Source organism: Ovis aries, chromosome 8, assembly GCF_016772045.2.
Source record: "Ovis aries strain OAR_USU_Benz2616 breed Rambouillet chromosome 8, ARS-UI_Ramb_v3.0, whole genome shotgun sequence".
In the NCBI taxonomy this organism is placed as follows: Eukaryota; Metazoa; Chordata; class Mammalia; order Artiodactyla; family Bovidae; genus Ovis; species Ovis aries.
In genome coordinates this window covers 91,574,867-91,595,323 of record NC_056061.1, presented here as the reverse complement: position 1 = coordinate 91,595,323, position 20,457 = coordinate 91,574,867, and the positions used below count along the sequence as shown (strand labels likewise).

The 20,457-nt window shown below is 50.2% G+C and overlaps 2 protein-coding genes and 2 long non-coding RNA genes across 5 annotated transcripts in view; 2 read left to right on the top strand and 2 right to left on the bottom strand.

Moving 5' to 3' along the window:
• Nucleotides 1-8,080, bottom strand: part of FAM120B (family with sequence similarity 120 member B) — a 68,166-nt gene extending 60,086 nt beyond the window's left edge. The window contains exon 1 of the mRNA XM_012183304.4: nt 7,993-8,080. The gene's annotated coding sequence lies outside the window, so the exon portion shown is untranslated. The remainder of the gene's footprint in view (nt 1-7,992) is intronic.
• A 166-nt stretch (nt 8,081-8,246) lies between these two features.
• On the top strand, nt 8,247-14,137 carry LOC114116180 (uncharacterized). The gene is made up of 2 exons (XR_003590206.3): nt 8,247-9,168; nt 13,907-14,137. It is a non-coding gene; the product is annotated as an uncharacterized LOC114116180 (long non-coding RNA).
• Nucleotides 9,205-20,193, bottom strand: LOC114116179 (uncharacterized). Of its 2 annotated transcripts, none has more exons than XR_003590205.3 (3): nt 20,011-20,193; nt 13,423-13,579; nt 9,205-12,799 (listed from the first exon to the last, which is right to left on the bottom strand). It is a non-coding gene; the product is annotated as an uncharacterized LOC114116179 (long non-coding RNA). The 2 variants fall into 2 exon arrangements; XR_009601583.1 differs by lacking the exon at nt 20,011-20,193 and adding an exon at nt 19,377-19,453.
• The window catches only part of DLL1 (delta like canonical Notch ligand 1), a 9,688-nt gene continuing 8,873 nt past the window's right edge, over nt 19,643-20,457 (top strand). Inside the window, exon 1 of the mRNA XM_027972694.3 lies at nt 19,643-19,872. The gene's annotated coding sequence lies outside the window, so the exon portion shown is untranslated. The remainder of the gene's footprint in view (nt 19,873-20,457) is intronic.

The following is a 20,457-nucleotide window of genomic DNA, read 5'->3' as shown; positions in this document are numbered from 1 at the left end:
AAATATTGGCAATTAGATCTCTGGTTCCTCTGCCTTTTCTAGATCCAGCTTGAACATCTGGAAGTTCTTGGTTCATGTACTGATGAAGCCTAGCTTGGAGAATTTTGAGCATTACTTTGCTAGTATGTGAAATGAGTGCAACTGTGCGGGAGTCTGAATATTCTTTGGCATTGCCTTTCTTTGGGGCTTCCCTTGAAGCTCAGCTGGTAAAGAATCCACCTGCAACACGGGAGACTTGGTTTCAATCCCTGGGCTGGGAAGATACACTGGAGAAGGGAAAGGTTACCCACTCCAGTGTTCTGGCCTGCAGAATTCCATGGACTGTATAGTCTATGGGGTCACAATGAGTCAGACACAACTGAGTGACTTTCATTCACCTCTTTGGGACTGGAATAAAACTGACCTTTTCCAGTCCTGTGACCACTGCTGAGTTTTCCAAATTTGCTGGCATATTGAATGCAGCCTTTTCACTGCATCATCTTTTAGGATTTGAAATAGTTCAGTTGGAATTCCATCACCTCCATTACATTTGTTTGTAGTGATGTTTCCTAAGGCCCACTTGACTTCGCACTCCAGGATGTCTGGCTTTAGATGAGTGATCACACCATCGTGGTTATCTGGGTCATTAAGATCTTTTTTGTATAGTTCTTCTGTGTATTCTTGCCGCCTTTTCTTAATATCTTCTGCTTTGTTTGGTCCATACCATCTCTGTCCTTTATTGTGACCATCTTTGCATGAAATGCTCCCTTGGTATCTCTAGGTTTCTTGAGAGCTCTAGTCTTTTCCATTCTATTGTTTTCCTCTATTTCTTTGCATTGATCACTTAGGAACACTTTATCTGTCCTCCCCATTCTTTGGAACTCTGCATTCACATTAACATATCTTTCCCTTTCTCCTTTGTCTTTCACTTCTTTTCTTTTCTCAGCTACGTGTAAGGCCTTCTCAGACAACCATTTGCCTTTTTGCATTTCTTTTTCTTGGGATGGTTTGATCACCGCCTTGCGTACAATGTTACAAACCTCCCTACATTGTTCTTCAAGCACTCTTATCTATCAGATCTAATCCCTTGAATCTACTTGTTACTTCAACTTATAATCATAAGGGATTTCATTTAGATCATACCTGAATGGCCTAGTAGTTTTCCCTACTTTCTTCAATTTAAGCCTAAATTTTGCAATAAGGAGCTCATGATCTGAGCCATAGTCAGCTCTTAGCCTGTTTTTGCTGACTGTATAGAGCTTCTCCCTCTTTGGCTGCAAAGAATAAAATTAACCTGATTTTGGTATTGACCATCTTGTGATGTCCATGTGTAGAGTTGTATCTTGTGTTGTTAGATGAGGATGTTTGCTCTGACCAGTGCATTCTCTTGGCAAAACTCTATTAGCCTTTGCCCTGCTTCATTTTATACTCTAAGGCCAAACTTGACTGTTACTCTGGGAATCTCTTGACTTCCTACTTTTGCATTCCAGTCCCCTATGATGAAAAGGACATCTTGTTTTTGGTGTTAGTTCTAGAAGGTCTTGTAGGTCTTCATAGAACCGTTCCATTTCAGCTTCTTCGGCATTAGTGGCCGGGGCACAGACTTGGATTACTGTGATACTGAATGATGTGCCTTGGGAACTGAACAGAGATCATTCTGTCATTTTTGAGATTGCACCCAAGCACTGCATTTTGGATTCTTTTGACTATGAGGGCTACTCCATTTCTTCTAAGGGATTCTTGCTCATAGTAGTAGATATAATGGTTATCTAAATGAAATTCCCCCATTCCAGTCCACTTTAGTTCACAGATTCCTAAAATTTTTATGTTCACTCTTGCCATCTCCTGTCTGACCACTTCCAATTTACCTTGATTCATGGACCTAGCATTCCAGGCTCCTATGCAATACTGTTCTTTACAGCATCAGATTTTACTTCCATCACTAGTCACATCCACAGCTGGGCACCGTTTTTGCTTTGGCTCAGCCTCTTCATTCTTTCTGGACCTATTTCTCCACTCTTCTCCACTTGCATACTTGCACCTGCTGACCAGGGGAGTTCATATTTGCCCTTTCATTCTGTTCATGGGGTTCTCAAGGCAAGAATACTGAAGTGGTTTGCCATTCCCTTCTCCAGTGGACCACAATTAGTCAGAACTCTCCACCATGACCCATCTTTCTTGGGTGGCCCTCTACAGCTGGCTCATAGTTTCACTGAGTTAGACAAGGCTGTGATCCATGTGATCAGTTTCGTTAGCTTTCTGTGATTGTGGTTTTCAGTGTGTCTGCCCTCTGATGGATAAGAGTCTTGTGATGCTTCCTGATGGGAGGGACTGGCTGTGGGGGAATCTTGGTCTTGCTCTGATGGGCGGGGCCACGCTCAGTAAATGTTAACACAATTTCTGTCGATGGGGCAGGGGGGTGCTGTGTCTCTCCCTGTAGTTTGTCCTTAGGCTGAACTATGGTAGGGGTAATGGCAACCTCCTTCAAAACGACCTGTGCCAGCACGCCAGGGCTCCCAAGACTGTTGGATTCAGTGCCCTGACACTGCGGCAGGCCACTGTCCACCCACACCTCTGCCAGAGACTCCTGGACACCCACAGCAAGTCTGGCTCAGTCTCTTGTGGGGTCACTGCTGCTTTCTCCTGGGTCCTTGTGTGCACAAGGTTTTGTTTGTGCCCTCCAAGAGTGTGCTTCCCCAGTCCTGTGGAAGTTCTGTAATCAAATCCCAGTGGCCTTCAAATTCCCTGGGGGCTCTCAGTCCCTTTGCAGGATCCACAGGTTGGGAAATCTGTTGCGGCCCCTAGAACTTTGGCAACAGCGCAAGAACATCTTTGGTATAATTGTTCTCCAGGTTGTGGGTCATCTGCCCAGTGGCTCTGTGGTGGGGCTAATGGCAACCTCCTCCAAGAGGACTGATGTCATAAGCTACACCACCCACCTCTGCTGCAGCCAGAGCCCTTGTCCCTGTGGAAGGCTTGCTGGTCTGTGCTTTCACAGGACACACTCAAACACTCAAAGGCAGGACTGGCTCAGTCTTGTGTGGCTCACAAGGTTTTGTTTGAGCCCTGAGTATCTCTGGTGGTTGTGCGGTTTGATTCTAAACATAATTTTGCCCCTCCTACCCATCTTGTTGGGGCTTCTCCTTTGCCCTTGGTCATAGGGTTTTGTTTTTTTTTTTTTGGTGGGATCCAACATTCTCCTGTTGATGGCTGTTCAGCAGCTAGTGGCAATTTCAGAGTTCTCACAGGAGGTGAGTGCACGTCTTTCTGCTCTGCTATCTCAAGAGTATCTAAGCCACTAGGAAAGTCCTGAACGGAGCAGAAATAGACGATTTTCTGGACTCCCCTTGCTTTTTCCATATTCCAAGGAATGCTGGCAATTTCTGGGTCCCTCTGCCTTTTCTAAACCCAGCTTGTATATCTGGAAGCTCTCAGTTCATATACTGATGAGGCCTAGCTTGAAGGATTCTGATCACAGTCTTCAGTTCAGTTCAGTCACTCAGTCGTGACTCAGTCAAGTCACTCACTCTGCAACCCCATGAATCGCAGCACGCCAGGCCTCCCTGTCCATCACCAGCTCCCGGAGTTCACTCAGATTCACGTTCATCGAGTCAGTGATGCCATCCAGCCATCTCATCCTCTGTCGTCCCCTTCTCCTCCTGCCCCCAATCCCTCCCACCATCAAAGTCTTTTCCAATGAGTCAACTCTTTGAATGAGGTGGCCAAAGTACTGGAGTTTCAGCTTTAGCATCACTCCTTCCAAAGAAATCCCAGGGCTGATCTTCAGAATGGACTGGTTGGATCTCCTTGCAGTCCAAGGGTCTCTCAAGAGTCTTCTCCAACACCACAGTTCAAAAGAATCCATTCTTCAGTGCTCAGCTTTCTTCACAGTCCAACTCTCACATCCATACATGCTGCTGCTAAGTCGCTTCACTCGTGTCCGACTCTGTGTGACCCCATAGACGGCAGCCCACCAGACTCCTCAGTCCCTGGGATTCTCCAGGCAAGAACACTGGAGTGGGTTGCCACTTCCTTCTCCAATGCAGGAAAGTGAAGAGCGAAAGTGAAGTCACTCAGCTGTGTCCGACTCCTAGCAACCCCATGGACTGCAGCCTACCAGGTTCCTCTGCCCATGGGGTTTTCCAGGTAAGAGTACTAGAGTAGGTTGCCAATGCCTTCTCCCATCCATACATGACTACTGGAAAAACCACAGCCTTGACTAGACAGACCTCAGTCAGCAAAGTAATGTCTCTGCTTTTGAATATGCTATCTAGGTTGGTCATAACTTTTCTTCCAAGGAGTAAGCGTCTTTTAATTTCATGGCTACAATCACCATCTGCACTGATATTGGAGCCCCAAAAAATAAAGTCTGACACTGTTTCCCCATCTATTTCCCATGAAGTGATGGGACCGGATGCCATGATCTTCGTTTTCTGAATGTTGAGCTTTAAGCCAATTTTTTCACTCTCCTCTTTCACTTTCATCAAGAAGCTTTTGATTTTCTCTTCACTTTCTCCCATAAGGGTGGTTTCATCTGCATATCTGAGGTTATTGATATTTCTCCCAGCAATCTTGATTCCAGCTTGTGTTTCTTCCAGTCCAGCGTTTCTCATGATGTACTCTGCATATAAGTTAAATAAGCAGGGTGACAATATACAGTCTTGACATACTCCTTTTCCTATTTGGAACCAGTCTGTTGTTCCATGTCCAGTTCTAACTGTTGCTTCCTGACCTGCATACTTCTCAAGAGGCAGGTCAGGTGGTCTGGTATTCCCATCTCTCTCAGAATTTTCCACAGTTTATTGTGATCCACACAGTCAAAGGCTTTGGCAAAGTCAATAAAACAGAAATAGATGTTTTTCTGGAATTCTCTTGCTTTTTCCATGATCCAACAGATGTTGGCAATTTGATCTCTGGTTCCTCTGCCTTTTCTAAAACCAGCTTGAACATCAGGAAGTTCACGGTTCACGTATCATAGCCTTCCTAGCATGTATAATGAGAGCAACTGTACAGTACTTAAAACATTATTTGGCCTTGCCCTTCTTTGGGACTGGAATGAAAGCTGACCTTTTCCAGTCCTGTGACCACTGCTGTTTTCCAAATTGCTGATATATCGATGCAGCACTTTAACAGCACCCTCTTTCAGGATTTTATTAGTAGATAGCTCAGCTGGAATTTAATCTTTGTTTGGAATTTAATCACCTCCACTAGCTTGTTTGTAGTAATGCTTCCTAAGGTCCACTTGACTTCATTCTCTAGGATGTCTGGCTCTAGGTGAGTGACCACACTATCATGGCTATCCTGGTCATAACACCTTTCTTGTATCAGTCTTCTGTGTATTTTTGCCACCTCTTCTTAATCTCTTCTACTTCTGTTAGGTCCTTAGTGTTCCTGTCCTTTATCATGCCCATCCTTGAGTAACACGTTCCCTCGACATCTTCAACCTTCTTGAAGAGACCTCTAGTTTTTCACATTTTTTATTGTTTTCCCTCTATTTCTTGGCATTGTTCATTTAAGAAAGTCTTCTTATCTCTCTTGGCTATTCTCTGGAACTCTGCATTCGGTTGGGTGTATCTTTCTCTTTCTCTCTTTCCTCAGCTATTTGTAAGGCCTCCTCAGACAACTGCTTTGCCTTCTTACATTTCTTCTTCTGGGGGTGGTTTTGGTCACTGCCTCGTGTACAGTATTATGATGTTCCATCCATAATTCTTCAGGCACTCTGTCTACCAGATTTAATCCCTTGAATCAATTCATCACTTCCAGTGTATAATCACAAGTGATTTGAGTTAGGTCATACCTGAAGAGCCTAGTGGTTTCCCCTACCTTCTTTAATTTAAGCCTGATTTTGCAATAAGGAGCTCATGATCTGAGCCACAGTCAGCTTCAGGTCTTATTTTTGCTGACTGTATAGAGCGTCTCCATCTTTGGGCGCAAAGAATATAATCCGATTTTGTAATCGACCATTTGGTGATGTCCGTGTGCAGCGTCGTCTTTTGTGTTGCTGGAAAAGGGTATTTGCTATGACTACTGGCTTCTCTCTAAGCCTCAGTAAGAAGCACACACAAGGTGGAACGGGAGGTGGGGAAGGGAAAGTAAAGGACAGGAACACAAAACCAAGACAATAGGAGGTAACTAAAGGGATCCAAGCACTGTGGGGGGCTGAAACTTAAGAATTTGAGGCCCTTCTTTAAAACACACACACAATTATAAACTAAAAACCACTGAGGCCCTTCCCAGTGCCTTGGAAGGGGCCCGTGAAAGTGAGGACTCTGAAGTCTGAACTTTATTAGCTTTACAGTAAAATCTGCCCCATGAATGCCACTGATTCAGGCTCGGGGAGTAGGCAGAACCTCAGAATAGTAACAACCGAAGGTGACCTCAGCCATCACCTACTTCGGTCTTCTCATTTCTCAGGTGAGAAATCCATCGGCCAGAAGTCATTAGATATTTCTGTGTCTGGAAAGCTGAGTGGTTAGGAGTTACACAAACAAACTGGGAGGGAAGGTAGTCAGAAAGCAGTACGGGTGGCAATGAGCAGTGTGACACAACCAAGGAGGTCTCACTGCTTCACATGAACACAACACACTAAGGAAGGCACTGCTAGATTTCTGACAGTGAGGAATGGCCAGGCTGGGAGAAAGCCACTCCAGTGACCTGAGAGGTGGCAGACACTGGGGAAATCAATACACAGGGAACGTGTGAAGCTGTGGTGGGGCAGGGGCAGCTCCCAACAGCAAGGTCCAGACATGCGCAGGTCAGAGAGCACATGATGCTGGGAGGCCATGGTTCAGAAACGACAGCGACAGAGCACAAAGCACAAGGGTCACGCCAGACACCGAGGAAACAGAGCACAGCACATCTGGGAGGTGAGGGGTGAGGAGCCTGATGCTGCAGACCTGCCTCCCGTTCTCTGAACTGTCTCCAGTGCTCAAGTCAAAAATGTGGAAGTCACTTGAAATACCACCTCACTTTTCCCCATATCAAACTCACTTCCAAGTTCTCCCCACTACCATTCCCAAATTTTCAGTCCTAAATCTTCTCTTCCCTAAATGACTGCAAATGCCATCTTATCACACACAGTCATCCCAGACCACCACCAGTACACCTGCCATATGACTCTTTTAATACTAAGATCTGATCACTTATTTGATCACATCTCTTGTTGATCCTAGTTCTCCCAAAGGGGCTTCCCTGGTGGCTTAGTGATAAAGAATCCTCTTGCAATGCAGGAGACTCAAGAGACATGGGTTGGATACCTGGGTTGGGAAGATCCCCTGGAGGAGAAAATAGCAACCCACTCCAGTCTTCTTGCGGGAAAAATCCCACGGATAGAGGAGCCTGGCTGCCGGGAATATCCCATGGACGGAGGAATCTGGCAGGCTATAGTCCATAAAGTCGCAGAGTCAGACAGGACTGAGTGAGCACAATTCTCTCAAGCTTCCTGCCAACCCCATTCTAAGCAACCTATATTTTCCAGAATATGTCCGACAGTCTCAAACCTGCATGTGGTAAGCACCGTTTCTGCTGCAGTAATTAATGGCCTCTTGCCCGCAGCACCTCTCAACTTCTACTTATTCGAAGCTCAGCTAGAATCCCCCCTCCAGTACAGAGACTTCTGTCCCCTCCTTGGCCGTCTAGGACAAACCATGTATGTTCTCAGCCACCAACGCATCATCCCGCAGGCCTTTCTTTCCCCGAGGGCATGGTGCTTGCTGGGTGCTGGAGCCCCAGCTCAGGACTGATGGGTGACTGGGGAGAGGCGGTCAAGTTCGGAGACACTCGTGCAGAGGTCAGAGGACGCCTCCCCGAGCGACGGTGGACAGGGTCACCGGGGACCCGGAACCACACGCCTCTTTCCTGAGGGGTCAGGCCAGGGTGGCGCCGGGGGGAGCAGGCAGGGCGCACAGCTGTGGGGTCGAGCGGTCAGGGAGACGCGGTTCAGGGACCGCGACGGCGCCGAATCGCGAGTGCACCCTCAGCGCCGAGGCGACAGCCCCGCAGGCCCAGCCCTACCTAGAGACGCGCCAGGACACCGGAGACGCGCCCACGCCGCCCTCGGCCCTCAGCAGCTGTGCGCACTTCCGCTTCCCGTCGCGAGACCGCCCCGCCCGCGCGGGGGCGGGGCCTGCGCGGCCGGCCGGGAGGCGCCGGGAGCGCCACGCGCAGGCGCCTGAGAGCGCGTGGCGGTGCCGGCTCCGGCTCTGCGCCCGTTGCCGCGGAAACCGCGCTGTGCTTCCGAGGTCGGGGTCACGACTCGCTCGGCTTCCGCAGGCGTACCCGTTGGTGCTGTGGGCGGCGCAGCGGCGGTACGCTAGGGTTTGGCATGGGAGCGCTGAGGTGATGGGGTGAGCTGCAGGCAGACGGGAGGCTGGACCTGAGCCCTGGGCCTGGAGGAGCAGGCGGTGGGGGGTCCTGAACGGGTGGAATTTCAGGCTTGGCGCTCTGTCCACCTTGCCATCTGTCCGACTGGGAGGAGGCCGGCGCTTCCCAGCTGGGGCTGAGCAACGACACAGTGGAGCACGGCAAGCCCTAGGTAGAGAGGAGCCACGCTAACATGGCTGTGATGGCGACGGCCCCCCGAACTATTCTGGAGCCTACGGTTCTCCTCTCCGTAGGCAGACCTGCGGTTTGGAATGGGGCGCGAGCCCAGGGCAGCCGCCAGGGCAGGGGAGGAAGCGAGGATGCGTCTCACGTTAAGGAATTTGGACTCTCGAAGCCATGTTGTTGTTTAGTCCTACTCTGACCCCATGAACTGCAGCAGGCCCGGCTTCCGTGTCCTTCACCGTGTCCTGGGAGTTTGCTCAAACTCATGGCCATTGAGTCAGTGATCCCATCCAACCATCTCACCCTCTGTCTCCCCCTTCTCCTCTTGCCCGCAGTCTCTTCCAACATCGGGGTCGTTTCCAAAGAGATGGCTCTTCCAGAGCCAGTGGCCAGAGTATTAGAACTTCAGCTTCAGTATCAGTCCATAAAGAAGGCTGAGTGCTGAAGAACTGATGCTTTTGCATTGCGGTGCTGGAAAAAGACTCTTGAGAGCCCTTTGGACTGCATGAAAGTCAAACCAGTCAATCCTAAAGGAAATCAACCCTGAATATTCATTGGAAAGAAGCCGCCATCTCGCCCTTGTTTGGGCAGCTGCTTTGAGGCCAGTAAAGTTCATGTTAAGGACATGCTCCCCTGGGCTGGGAGGTAGGCAGCCTTCAGATTACACAGGATTCCCATTCCTCTAGTCACAACACCAGTCTTTTATTTACAACCAAGGGAATATTTTGGCAGCCAAGTGTGATGACAGAATAACTTTGAAACCAATCTAATTTATTTTTAAATACTTGGCAAACTTCAATTAATAATATCGAGTTACTTAAGATGCATCTCAAACCCTATCTTTGCACATGACATATCTCAGGAGGGCTGCTGCAAGCCCCAGGAAGCTTACTTTCCATCTGGGAAGTAAGATAGTCAGATATTGTTCCTGCTGAGTCTCTTGCAGATCAAGCAGTCAAAATTGATGGGACTTCCCTCATGACCCAGTGGTTCGCCCTCTGCTTCTACTGCAGGGGCACAGGCTGGATCCGTGGTCAGGGAACTAAGATCCCAAATGCTGTGGCATGGCCACAAAAAAAATTACCAAATTGAAGTAACACCATAGGGATGTATTACTTTAGGAAGGGCTCTCTCCATTCCGTCTATAAGACTTTTATTTCTTGTTGATATTTTTTCCTAAAATCAAACAGTACTTGCTCAGCACCTAATACTGGTTGGGTGCCATAGGGTCAGACAAACAGTGTGTGAAATGGTCTCTGGTCATGAGTGCGTGTGTAGCTGGGGAGACGAACACTTCAAATATCAGGGAACAAACAGAAGAGTGGGTTTTATAACGTGGATGAAAAAGGCAGCAAGGAGACAACCTGAGAGTTGAACCTGGAAGGGAGGGTAGGATCTGAGGCTGGATGAGAAGAGGAAGGACTTAGAGGCAGAAAGAGCAAACCTGGGAAAGAGATGGAGATAGGGAGTCAGGTGCTGTGAGGGAGCAGCCAGGCACCCCAGACTTCAGGAGCAGGAAACACACAGTGCAGACACGGGGCCAGATTATGGCGGCAGAGGCGGCAAGCTGACCACAGCTCCCTCTCATTGCCCTGTGTCAGTCCTTACCACTTAGCAGCACTTGGTTCTACCCCACAGAACTTCAAATAAACACCTCTGCCTCCCTCCTAATACAGATGATCAAGGGTCAACAGACATTTCAGAAAAATGGGAAGGATAAAGAGGAAAAAACAAACTTCTAAGAGGAAAAATATTAAAAAGTTTATTATCTGCAGCTTTTGGAGATAATAGTGAAAGAAAAAGTATATCAAAGAGCATTCAGAAAATAGCTCTTGAGAATTTTTTTAAAGCAATAATTTCATGTTAAAAATTGATTCAAGAGAAGATAAATTTGATGATGACTCTTGGATAATAGAACAAACAAAAAAAAAAAAAAAAGAGAGAGAGAGAGAGAGGAAAACATAAGAAAGACCCAGCAATGCCCAGCACAACAAACCTATGAAGATTCCAAGGATGGCACAGTATCACAAAATGTCAGGACACCAGGGATAAAGGGCCTTAAAGAGTTTCCATAAGGAAAAACAGGATACATTTAGGGATTGGAAACCAGGATGGCATGGAAAGTCTCAACAGAATTCCAGGAAACTGAAATTCAGTAGAGCACTAAGTTTCAAAATTCTGAAAAAAAAAAAAAACAACCACAAACAAACATGGAATTCTACTCAAAATCAAAATATTAGTTATAAGTGTGGGGGTAAAGATTTTTTCAGATATACAGTTCAAAAAAATTATCTACCAAATACTTTATCTCAGATACCTGCTGGAGGATACTCTCCAAAATTTAAGAGGCCAAGAAAAAGGAATATTTAGGATCCAGACAGGGAATCCAAGTGAAGAGAGATGGGAAACCTCAGGACAAAATCTAGACACACATCTCCAGGAAAAGTCAGTCCATAGAATGCCTGGGGAGTTTGAGTAGTTTAAGAGGAGATCTACAGAGTTTGGTGACAATATGTAATCGATACGTTAAAAAATCAATAAGCAAATTAGGCAATTGTTGAATCCAGTAAAGACAAATTGTACAAAGAAGAAAATGTAATCATAGCATATGCCTCAACTGTGAATAATGATTCCATAATTGTAATGAGGTAAGTAATGGTAACCTAATGAAAAGGGTGCTGTAACTTTTTGAAAAAATTAGAGGTGACCCTCTATGGATTCATAACTGTGTGTGTCTAGGAAATCCTGTGGAAGTGTTAAACTCTCAGTTTCTAGAGTTGGAAGTTTATCGACAATGTGCACAACTGAAAAAGATACAGCATTAGAAAGTTTCTCTTAAAGAAATGTGAGCAAATTTCAGACAAAATAGCTATGAGGTAAACAGGGAAAAATTGGGAATGCATGGTGTGGGAAATACCTATGTTCTTGTAAACCTAGAAGTACTATTTGAATTTTAAAATCTGTAGGCATATTACATTGATAAAAGGAAAATATATTAAGTTTTAAAAAGTAAGTTGCATGTACAGTGATAGTAAGTTGCACAATTATTACTCAAACTCAAATCTGTCTAAATTCTAACAGTTTCTTAAAAATTTTTATGACTATAATACATTACAATGAAGGGGAGGAGAAGCCGAAGATTATCCCCAGGTCTCTTTCCTGGGACATTAACAGAAAAGTGTGCACGGACATGAGTGTGAGAGGAGCACACATGTTACGTGTGACCGTTTGCACCCTCCTCCCCGCCTTCTGTGTCACGTCATCTATAAACACTTTGCTGTGCCCTATAGTGCACATCAGATTCATCAGTTTGGGGAGAATCTAAAAACAGAGGACGAAGGATTTACATAAAACAGGAAAACGGGAAAAAGGAAGAAAATTGCAAGTAGAAAGCAGGGAGAAGTTAAGGGAGAGTAAAATGTTTCCAAAAATTTTGGCAAGAAAAAAGGCCACAACCATAAAAAAAAAATCCTACGTGGGTGATCGACATGAAATATAGAATTGCTTTAGCCCTGAAAGAGTGCCCCTTCCTCTACCCGCTACCCGCATGTCTGTTTATGACTGCTTGGATCCCTAACGGCTTCATGCAGCCACTAGAGAGAGCTCATCCATGCTGGATGCCAACAAGACAGGGAAGGTGGGGCAGACAGATGGGGGTACTCTGTGCCTTGAGATGTGGTTGAGCCAAACTAACTCAGACCACTCTACCTCCTTATCCTGTGAGATGAAGTCTTTTCCTTACAGTTAAGAATATTAGAGTTTTCTGTTACCTGTAGCCCGAAGTACTGTGACTGTTCCAGCTTCTGTTCATGAAGGAATAATTACTACAGAACTGTCTCTTCCACTCTAAGCAACAAGAAAACTAGATGAAAATATATGAAATTACTATTTTCAGACATTAGGCAATAGGAAGTGAAGGATGAAGATTCCTGAAGACTGATCTTTGATAAGATCAGCTAAACTGATAAACCTTTAGCTAAATTGATCATGATAGAAAGGAGACATGGGTTACCCATATTCAGGATGGAAGAAATGGTATCGTAGATTTACTAACATTGAAGAGATTAAAAGGAGGCTATTTGAACACCTTTAGATGAGATGATGGAAAAGGCAATGGCACCCCACTCCAGTGTTCATGCCTGGAGAATCCCAGGGACGGAGGAGCCTGGTGGGCTGCCGTCTATGGGGTCGGACAGAGTTGGACACGACTGAAGTGACTTCGCAGCAGCAGCAGCAGCAGATGGAGAAATTCCTTGAACCAAATGAATTACCAAACCTGAAGAACAAATAGAAAATCTGGGTAACTTTATATCTCTTAAACCCTATATTAAGTTGAATTTGTAAGTAAAAATATTCCAACAAAGAAAATTCCAGACCCTGGTGGTCTCAACTGGTGAATTCTATTCAAACACTGAAGACATTAATCCTACGCAAACTTTCTGAAAATTAAAGACCAGGGAACATTTCTCTCCTTGGACCATTCATCTAGTGGCAGAAAGCAGGTCTGATCTCACTCTGGACCTCCAGCCCCTTGAGCGGTGAGGGGGTGAATGAATAAATGACTGAATTGGCCTTCTCATTGCCATGTGCTTTGGGTCTGGGAGTAGCCCCAGCTGTGAACTCTGATTGAGATAAGCCAGTCGTGGTTTCCCATGTGCCTTGACAGTCTTTGGTTCAGTGGTGACCTATGACTTTGTTTAAGCCCATGAGAAATGCAGGTGGTGGTGGTGGGTCATTCCCTCACGTACTCAAGCTGTTATTTGACCTGAAAACAGCTACATTTCTTGCTTCAACTAACCTACCTATGTTAATAGGAACAGTTCCAACTACCACAAGAACAATTTATGGTTTATGATTGTTCCTTAAGTATTGAGACTCACCAACCATGCCCCTACGTACCTGGCAACACCTCCATGCATCCCTTTTGAGAGCAGTTTACAATCATTAGTGATGATTATTGAGAAACAGCCCTGGGCCCCATTCTATTTTCCTTCGACAAAATAGAATTTTGAAAACGTCTCGATGGTGAGCCAGTGCTGTCCGCACTCCGGGTTTCCTGTGAGGTGGGGGAGGGGAGGGAGCAAGAATTAAAATGACAAGAAGGAAGGAAACTGTTGAAAAGCTCGAAAGTGTGTCTTACATTTGGAGATTAGGAAATGTGTTGATGTGAAGGTGAAAGAACATTTGCCTAAATTTGTCCCCCATTTTTCTCCAATACTTAGGCTGTTTATTGGGGTCCCTTTCTCTCCAGACCATTTACTGGAGTAGGGCTTTGCAAAGCCGTTTCCTAGCAGCAGAGCGCAGAAGGCCCATTCACAGCACAATGGACGGGAAAGGAAAGAAAGAGCTCCGTTTGTTTAACTGCCTCTGTCTTCATTCACAGCCTGATGTCCCTCCGCGTTGTGACACCCACAATGGCACTAAGGGAATCATTGTGACCGAAAACAAACCAAAACAGAATACGAGATGCTGAAATAAAAGAGTCACACAGCAGTATTGCTAAAAGGAGTCCAAGTCACACATCCGAGGTTTATGTTCGCTTTTGGCTATGCTGCCTATTGGCCGGTGTCTGTAATGGCCATTAGAGTTTAATAAACAAAAAGGTAAACGGGAACTTGTGCATTTTTAAGTTGCTTCCACAAAGAGGATGAATATGCGGAAGGCTGCTTAATAGTCATTGGTCTTTGTTTGCACAACATTCGTGAGCCACCCTCGCACGTCGTGTTTATTTCCCCTGTAATACTCGTGCCCTGGCTGTGCCCATGTGGCCCAGCAGCGTCTCCCGCACAGTCGCCCCCGCCGGCTCCCACCCCCCACCGCCACCCCCAGCCCAGACCGACATCAGACGTTGCAGGAACCCACGCCCAGTTCGGCAGGCAACAGGTGGAAGGTTGAATAGCTTCACACGCTTTTCGGGAGGGGGTGGGGAGAAAGAGGAGAAAAAGGAGGGCGGGAGAGCAGGCTTTTGGGAGCCGATTTAAGGATTAGATCAGATGTTATTGCTAGTGAAAAATTAAACAGCCCGGTGCTCTGGGGACTGCAGATTAATATATTTAGTGGCTGTGCGCACAAAGGCCGCTCATTGTGGCCGCGTCTGAACGCCTGTGAATAGGACGGAACATATGCGGCCTGTCTCCGCAGGTGCCCACATCTGTTCCTGGGCGGGCAGATGCTCGCAGAAAGGAGGTGGGAGGCCGGGCAGGACGGCGCAGCCGCGCGGAGCCGCTCGGGTCCGGCGGGGACAAGCGGGCGGGGCGGAGTCCGGGCGGTTCCGGCCCAGCCTGCGCCCCGCCCCGCGGGCCGGTGATTGACGGGCGCCGGGACCGGCGACAGGTGCCCGCGACCTCCGGGCGGGCCGTGTCCCGGAGCGAGACCTCGGGCGGGCCCGGGTCGCTCTCGCCGCCCTTCCTTTCCCACCCACATTGTCTGACGCGGCCTCGGGCCGGAGACTCCCAGGTGGGGCCCCGCCTCGGTGCAGGTGACCGCGTGCGCCCTGTGCCGCGCGCCCGGCGACCAGGGCTGGCCCGTCGACCTCGCCATCCCAGCCCGCGCGCATGTCCCTGCGACGGGTGCCCGCCGCCGCCACCCACTCCAAGCCACCCTCTGGAGCGCCCACCGGCGCCGCACCCCCTCCAGGCAGCCCTCCGGAGCGCCTGGCCCGGCGCGTTCAGTCGGGGGCCGCTCGGGCGGGAGCGCGGAGCAGCTGCGCGGTCATCTGATCCGGACAAAGGCGCCCGGAGCCGCGCCAGGTAAACAGCGCTTTGTCATGGAGATGAGCGCGGACCGCCGGGCAGATGATCCCGGGGTCGGAGGAGCGGCCTGCGCGCCGCCAGCTGAGCCACGCGACCGCCTTTCTCATGCAAACCAGCGCATGCCTCCGCAACCCTGGCCCGAGCTGCGCCCCTGGGCGTGGGGGGGTCCCCGCTCCGGACCACGTGGCCGGGCCGTCCTTCCCCACTCGCCGCGGGTGGAAGGGAGGGCGGAGGGGAGGCCTCAAGTCCACTGGGTTTTCCCAGGGCTCTCTGTCCTCCGGTCCTCGTGGCCTCTGACCCGTGCCAACCTGCTGACCGCAGGTCGTGGTCCTGGGTGTCTGCGGGCCGCCCCTCCTCCGGGGAAATGCTCCTGCGAGGGCAGGGGAGGCCGAGCTGCGGGGCCTCCCTGGGCGTGCCGCGTACATTTTTATCCTCAGCGAGAGGGAAGCCTGGGAGCCTAAGTATAAACTAGATCGGCCCCTCTTTCCCATCGTGGACCAATGGACCGCTCGGGTTACCGTGTATCTTCTGTAGAGTGATCCAGACGCAATGGAGTGATCAGGTGCGAACTCCGTGCTACATTGGAGTCAGTGTGTCTTGTAAATGTCCATGCGCCTCCGGGGTTCAGTCCTTAAGAAGTAAGGAAATATCCCTAACGGCTACCCGGCACGGGTGAGGTTTTACACACAGATATCTCTAAGAGCTCCCTGGACGCCCAGCAAGCAGGCCAGTCCTCTGTTCCCCAAGGGCTGGACGATTCCAAACCTGTGACTGATGGAGACTGGGCACAGGGCATGTTGGTGGAGATGTGATACTAATACCAATTAATAAACTTGCTTTAGGTGCCCTTCATCATCTTCTTCTTTTTCAAGTAAGCTGGCATGTTTGGTCAACACCAGATTTGCTGCCTGGAAGTTTTTCATTTTCTTGTTCTGAACAAGGACCCTAATTCTTCTTAGGAATAAGAGAACTTGTCTGTTGGGTATACAGCATTCAGTTGGCCTAAGAAAACACAAACCCCCTCAAGTCCCAGACTTGTTTACACAGAAAACTGAACCTGGGGCTGGCTTAGAGTCTGGAGCCTATTCCGGGCATTGTTCACTGCAATCTGCCCAGACCCTCCTCCCCCAGCCACAACCTCCACCACACATGTTCCGCAGGAACAGAACCTTTCTTTGGGCAAAGGGGATGGAAACAGGATTGGTTGACCACAGTGTCAGCTCACACTCTGCTGACAGCGGCATATTTAATTTGATAAAATGATGGTCATAAGCTTTCATTCCCATGAGGCCTAGTAAAAGGGTGGGTAAAATAATCAGGGTCTCCAACAAATAGAGATCTCAGTTGCAGTTGTTGTAGCCGTGGTTCTGATTATACAACTGAGCCTACCCTGGTCACTGGGGTCATTCAGGCTACAAGCTATGCATGCCTGGCAAAAATAAAACACCAACACCAGGCGGCAAACCCCTCTCTCCACTCCTGTGTCTGATATATTGGGTGCCTTCTAAGCCCTAATGAGCCTCACTTTGTACAGTAAATTTGCTGAGACATCAAAAAGTATTTAAAAGAAAGTTTTCTGCTTTTTCCTAATGAGCTAGGTGAGGATTTATGGAGTGTGGGGGAGGAGGGAATCTGGCTGCCACAGCCAACACGGGGCAAGTCTATTTAACATAGTCAAGCTTAAGCTCCCTCCTGCATTTAGGGGGTTCAGAGCGCTTAGTTGCGGGAGTATACAGACATGCAGTTAGGGAGTGAAAAAACGCCATTTGGTTCGGAGCAGATGGCTGGCTAGGGGGCTGATGGCGTCTAAAGGCGTGTCATCCCCCTTCAGCCTGAATCCCTAGGGGCTCCCCTTGTCTTCCCAATCAATGAAAATTAAAGAGCAAAGAAAGGGTGAATGGTTGGACCTCGAGTCTCTCTTTTGTTCATCTCAGCTACTGGTGTGCAGGAGTTAAACTACAACAGACTCCTATAGAAACACTGAAGTTAAACAGTCTCCCGTTAGCTCCACTTTGAAAGGAAGAGGGGGAGAGTGGCCAACGTGGGGGGGGGGCAGAGAAGGAGAAGAAGATGGAGAGAGAACGGGAGGAAGAAAGTGGAGGAAAGAAGAGCGAGAGGAAGAGAAAGCACAAGAAAAGGGCTTTCTGCTTGATTTCCCCAATACAGAATCGCGTGGCATAAATTAAGCTGGAAAAGAATGAACGCTTTGGGCAGGATTCTGATGGATTTTACGATGCCTTTCAGTTCCGCTTTGCCGCTGTAATCGAGAAATCTGTGCCATGTCAATTTAACAAATACTTGATACTGAGGGGGGTTTGTTAAAGATTCGGGGCAAGTCTTCCCCCCACCCCAAGGTTTAAGCCCTTGCGCGTGGAACTTTTTATTTCCAGTTTTCTAAACAGTCATTCAAGTGGGCCTGTTTCTCACTTCCATTTTCTAATTAAAAGGTTCCTGATATTTCATTTCTTACTGAAATCTGCTCTCAGTCTGGAAGCACAGAGGACTTAGATCTCATGTTCTTTTCTTTGGCCCCCTCCTGCTCCCAGAACCCTCTCAGCTCTCCCCACCCACCTCTCTCCCTCTCCTTTCTCTCTCGGTGCCCACCCCTCTCCCCCCTACCCAACGTGTACACACCAGCTTCCATGCATTAGGGAGCAGAGTTCTGAGAAAGTAGCTTTCAGAGGAAACATGGATATCGTGAAAAAAGGATGCTGACACTAGGTGGCAAGATTAAATTAGGATTCGCGCTGGCCCAGCCCAGTGGCGATGCAGTGAGTCCTCACAAAGTCCCCAGCAGGCAGCCACCCTGGGGCCGCCACCGTCGTGGGGCCACAAGAAGGTGTGAAGTCTCCATTTGTTCTGAGCCAAAGTGTGGGGGGTTCTGGCGGGGTCCAAACCTGCCTTTCTCACCTCAGCCTTGGATTACATTACTTTTGATTAATTATTTGCTTCTCTGGCAGCAGTGGAAAACCTAAAATCTGTCCCGAAACTTGACAGGTATTTGGGAGCCTGTTGCCTACCAGCTGGAGGGATGACCTTGGAGGACTTCAGCTGACTACTCGGTCTTTGAGGATTTTCCCTCTCCCTGGGCGTTACGTGGTCACTGTGATCTCAACATCTGCCTCAGTGAAAGTCACGTTTTGCCAGGACAGTGCAGTCCTGACAGAGAGGCCGGCTGCAGCACACCTACAGCGAGGCCTCAGTGACCGGGCGCCCTGTGCGGTACTGCTCATCAACGTGACCTTTACTCCACGCCCACACCTTTCACCCCGGATGACGGTGCCCCGGGTGTTGGGGGTGGGGGAGATGGAAGGAGGAGCAGATAGGGGTGAGATAGAGACCTCAACGTGAGCCCTGCGCGAGGCTGGATGCCAGAGTGGGAGTCCCTGCTCCACCTTAATTCTGCACTGTGCCCGCAAGCTTGAAAACAACTTAGATAGCGCATTGTGAGATAACGTGCGTTCTCGGCCCTCCCAATAAACTCATTTCCCTTAAAAAAAAAAAGAAAACAAAAGTTCTAGTGTCTGATGGACGTGTAAAAACCTAATAAGGTGATGGTTGTGCGAAGGTGGCGGGCTGGGGGGGGGCCAGGCTGGAGAGGCTTTAGAACATGTGCCGGACATTGTTGCAGAGGCCGCGGCGCGCGCGGAGGGGAGCTCTTTCTGTCTGCATTGTGCGGGGAGCAGGTGCGGTCTGCATTACCATACAGCTGAGCGCACAAAGAGCCACTGATTCAGCCGCGCACAATAACAGACCGCCTTAATGACAGCCACGCGAACGACTCACACCAAACTCACTTTTCACCAGACCGAGGGGGACCGAGGGGGGATGCCCAGGAGAGAGGGGCCGGAGGCCCCGGCGAGGTGGCGGAGGCCGCGAGCCGCGCCCAGAGGGGGGCGTGTGCGTGTGTGTGCGCGCGTGTGTGTGTGTGCGCGCGTGTGCGTGTGCGCGTGTGAGTGTGCGTGTTGGGGGTGGAGGGGGGCGGCGGTTGGAGACGTCAGGATCCCCGGCGCTACCCGGACCCCGCCCCCAGCGGCGGCCGACCCGTGCGCGGACACCCCGAGCTCGAGGAAACGGGGTCCCCGAGGGCGCCGCGCTCACCTCTGCGTTTCCAGACGCAGAGTCGCTGTCCGGGAGGCGTCTGGGTGTCAGAGCTTTCCAAACTTCCCGAAACTGCCGTTGCCCTTTGGCCACCCTCTGCCCACCGCTCACACCCTCCCCTCCCTGCGCCCCGGTCCCCCGCCCCGGAGACTCCTCCTTAGGAAGAGACTGCCCGGGCGGAGGGGCGGCCCGCCGGGGACTGGGCTTCCGACTTCCACTCCCCTCCCTGCACCGCCCCCCCCCCCCCCGCCCCGCAGGACCCGGCCGCGGCCGGAGAGGGGACGGAGGCGGGCGCCGCGGCGACCGGAGGGTTCCCAAGGCCAGACGCGGCCTCACCCGCCGGGCGGCTCTCGGCCGGGCTAGGGCGCAGCGCCGCCCCCGCGCGTCCCGGGCCTCTGCGGGCCTGCGGCCGGAGGGCAGCGCCGAGGAGCCCGGGCGGCGGCACCCGCCTCGGGCGCAGAGGGGATTCTTGCGGTGGACGTTTCGCAGTAAATGAGTGCGTTTCGGGCGGCGGGGGCTGGGGGCGGGGGCAGGGGAGGGCCAGGGGCGGGGGCTGGGGGCGGGGGCAGGGGAGGACCGGGGGCGGGGAGGGTGGGGGCGGGGAGGAGGGTTGCACATTTTACAGCTCACTGACCATTTGGCGATCCATTGAGAGGAGGGTTTGGAAAAGTGGCTCCTTTGTGACAGCTCTCGCCAGATTGGGGGGCTGCTCATTTGCATCTCATTAGCTATGCGGGCGGCCAGCGGGATATAAGGCGGCGGCGCCGGGAGAGCCCGAGCCCCTTCGCGCCCGCGGAACCCCGGCCGGCAGCGCACTGGACTCACAGCCCGGCGCGCAGCTTCCGCCTCGACCCGGTCCGGGACCCCGGGCGTTGACCTGGATGGCATTGGCTGGGTCCCCGGGAAAGACTCAGGTCCAGGGCGCTGCCGGGACCGCCGCCCCCGAGTGAGCCGGCCGGGCCGATCCTGCTCCACCGCCCCGGATTACCGCCTCGCGCGTGGGATTTCCAGACCGCAGCTCGATAAACGGACTCGCGAGGAGCCCTGCAGCTCGTTGGGAATCGGGCTGAATATCTGGACG